Genomic DNA, 4,315 nt, shown 5'->3' on the forward strand with positions numbered 1-4,315 from the left:
TTGTTATTCTGTCTCTCACTGTTCAAATAAACCTACCATTAAAACTTTTGCAAATGTTTTAAAAATAAAAAACGGATACCTTATTTACATAAGCATTCAGAGCCTTTGCTATGAGACTCGAAATTGAGCTCAGGAGCATCCTGTTTCCATGAATCATCCTTGAGATGCTTCTACAACTTGATTGGAAACGACCTGAGGTAAAATCAATTGATTGGACATGATTTGGAAAGTCACACACCTGTCTATATAAAGTCCCACAGTTGAGAGTGCTTATCAGAGCAAAAACCAAGCCATGAGGTCAAATGTATTGTCCGTAGAGCTCCGAAACAGAAATGTGTCGAAGCACAGATCTGGAGAAGGGTACCAAAACATTTCTGCAGCATTGAAGGTCCACAAGAACAAAGCGGCCACCATTCTTAAATGGAAAAAGTTTGGAACCACCAAGACTCTTCCTAGAGCTGGGGAGAAGGGCCTTGGTCAGGGAGTTGACCAAGAACCTGATGGTCACTCTGAAAGAGATCAACAGTTCCTCTGTGGAGATGAGAGAACCTTCCAGAAGGACAACCATCTTTGCAGCACTCCACCAATCAGGCCTTTATGGTAGTGGCCAGACGGAAGCCACTCCTCAGTAAAAGACACATGACTGCCTGCTTGGAGATTGCAAAAAGGCACCTAAAAGACTCTCAGACCATGAGAAAAAAGATTCTCTGGAACTCTTTGGCCTGAATGCCAAGCGTCACGTCTGGTAAAAACATGCCACCATCCCTACGGTGAAGCATGGTGGTGGCAGCAACATCGAGGGAAAGGTGAACGGAGCAAAGTACAGAGAGATCCTTGATGAAAACCTGCTCCAGAGAGCTCAGGACCTCAGACTGGGGTGAAGGTTCACCTTCCAACAGGACAACGTCCTAAAGCACACAGCCAAGACAATGCAGGAGTGGCTTAGGGATAAGTTTCTGAATGTCCTTGAGTGGCCCAGCCAGAGCCCGGACTTGAACCCGATCTAACATCTCTAGAGAGACCTGAAAATAGCTGTGTACCGATGCTCCCCATCCAACCTGACAGAGCTTGAGAGGTTCTGCAGAGAAGAATGGTAGAAACTCCCCAAATACAGGTGTGCCAAGCTTGTAGCGTCATACCCAAGAAGACTAGAGGCTGTAATCACTGCCAAAGGTGCTTCAACAAAGTACTGAGTAAAGGGTCTGAATACTTATGTAAATGTGATATTTCAGTTTTTATTTTTTTATACATCTCCAAACATTTCTAAAAACCTGTTTTTGCTTTGTCATTGTGGGGTACGGTGTGTAGATTGACGAGTGGAAAAAAAAACAATTTAATCAATTTTAGAATAAGGCTGTAACATAACAAAATGTGGAATAGTCAAGGGATATGAATACTTTCCCGAATGCACTTTAACTTGTCATCTAACAGTATAGATGCTATAGCCTATATTCAGAGCCATATTTGTTATATGTCTCTGTCTATATGGTCAATTTGTAACAGGTTAAAGAAATTGACCTACCATGGCAATATCATTGATGGTCTGGCGAGTTTGAGAAAGATAATACATTTTGCTCTTTTCGGTCACTGTATTTAGCATACACAACCGGCTTAAGAACAATTATACACAGAAGATGTACCACAAAGGAAACGTTAAGAGTTGCCATGTGCCTAGTCAGTTTATAAATCCCTGAACGCTACTTCTTAACGGTGGTTTACGTGACCTACCTTTATAGTCTCCCTCATTGAAATGCCATGGATGAGGTAATATGTAATTCCCTAAGGATATTTAAAAAATGACATTTCAAGCGGGGAAACTGAAAGAGCATTGAAAATGCCATTCCTTCACCTTGCATAGCTGTTGACGAAATTTTGCGTTCTTGTCTTCTGTGTGCAGGTGTGTGCAAGAATGTTGCTCAAATGATAGGCTATGTAAATACTTATTTGAGCCAATACATAATCAAAACAGAGAATAATATAATGGCAGGTACACAGTGCTCTTCACGCAATGTATTTTTATTAATACAGTAGCCTATGTATTTTTTTGTAGTTCAATTGGACTTTTATTAAGTAGGCATGTTAGCCTACAGTATAAGCATTTAAAGGTTAACTTTTTATATACCCTCTCCCATGGGATGGAAAGTGTAACTAATTATATGGCTACTCTGTTACAGAAAGGATAACATGATGATGATAATAGTTGGACTCAACACAGCTGCTCCAGCAGTTATCGAAATGTACTACTTGTAGCCTACATGGCATTTCATTATTTCGTTGTAAAACAAATTGACATTGGCATATAAAAAGGTAATTCAAACAACTTCTTGTGGACCTGATTTCTTATTAACAGCTAGATACAATGTCATTATTAACGTAGCAAGTTAGGAGAATTAGGTTAAGTTTAGGGAAAGGGTTAGGGTTAGCTAAAATGCAAAACAATTAGGAACCCTTCCAGCCATGAAAGTGGGACAGCCTCTGTCGCCGGGGATGATGACATCTGTGAATACAAATCATAAATCACTTTCACTTTCGAAAACAACTGTTTTTACGTACCACTTCATTTCGTCATCTATACCAGAAGGTAGAACATAACACGTCACCTTTTTAGATGGTTAGCTCAATTGTCGTGAATTCCCATTTGTAGCCATGTTCTCATATGGTTTTGAAAATAACTTTTATATATTTTTTGAATATATCTCATGATTTCACATTATTGATTTGTTTATGTAATTATTTGTTTATTTATTTCAATGAACTGTACAATGGAATTCAGCGTTTAACTGCCAATGTTGTACACCTTGACAATAAACTAAACCTTACTATGAATACGATTCATACCAACTGGATATTTTATTGGCAATATGGCCAAAAAATAAAAACGGTCTAACGCTGCATTATAATCTACAATACTCGCTATTCTCTAAGAACTTCGCCTATCATATTTCAGTAAGAGTGTAATCTGATTGAGACAACCCCATGAACAAAGAAATGTTCGGATCTGCTTGAAGTGATGTCAACAGGCCAGCAGGGGGCAGGCTTCCCCCTTATGTGCTGTTGTGAGGAAAACAGTTTTAGAGAGGATGGACGCTTAAAATTCATGTATGGGGACATACAGTACCAGTCAAAAGTTTGGATACACGTACTCATTCCAGGGTTTTTCTTTATTTTTACTATTTTCTACATTGTAGAATAATAGTGAAGACATCAAAACTATGAAATAACACACATGGAATCATGTAATAACCAAAAAGTGTTAAACAAATCAAAATATATGTTATATTTGAGATTCTTCAAAGTCGCCACCCTTTGCCTTGATGACAGCTTTGCACACTCTTGGCATTCTCGCAACCAGCTTCATGAGGTATTTAAAATGCATGTATGGGGACATATACTGTAGCATTTAGTGCTAGACAAGAGAATATATGGATGCTTAGAATTAATAAATTGTAAATCGCTTGAATGCCGTTCTCAACTATGTGCTTTAAAATATAAATCTAATACATTGGGAGATTAAATAAAATTAAATCAAATAAAATTTTATTTGTCTCACACACAGTGTACAGAATGTATAAAAGGTGCAGTGAAATGCTTGAGTGCTAGGCTGGCTCCCTCAATATTATTATTACATGTAATGATGAACTCGTCTGTTGGCTACGTCATCTCTCCTCATTCACCTGGTTAAAAGTACAGAACTGTCTGCTTTTGGTCAAATATGGCAGATACACACATGGTTTCAGTTCTGTTTGCTTTCAGGACAGTACATGTAACCCAATACAATGTGATTGTGCAGGCTATTCTGAAACCCTTTCCCCCATCCAGTTTTCTATGGGCTCATTGTAATGAAGGATTTACCCCTTTGCCCTGACATTGGCACGATGTTTTTACACAATGAAGTGCATCCTCCATTTTGCCTTTTAAAAAGGAAACTGTTCTGATAAGTGTGACTCATGTTGCAATGTCCTACATCTGTCAAATATGAATCATTCCCCTTCTGCTGGTACCCTGCTGTGGTTGCCAGATGATTAGTTCGCTAAAGTTGTTGTTTTTAGTTAGGCTATGCAACACGTTTCATTTCATTTCGCAGTATTTCATGCACCATAACCGTCCACCAGAGGGTATGGTAGCACATTTCACATTTTAGTATGAATCCCACAAATGTGTAAAGCTCTAAATCAAAACATTACCTTGGACCTTAGATAAATAAGAAGTACTGACAACATACACATTATGGAAAGTGGTAAAATATTTTTTTCAAGAAATGAACATACAATAATTATTATTATAATAATACTAATACTATTGTGTTATATCTTTT

Source organism: Coregonus lavaretus (assembly GCF_964263955.1).
Source record: "Coregonus lavaretus genome assembly, chromosome: 28".
Classification (NCBI taxonomy): domain Eukaryota; kingdom Metazoa; phylum Chordata; class Actinopteri; order Salmoniformes; family Salmonidae; genus Coregonus; species Coregonus lavaretus.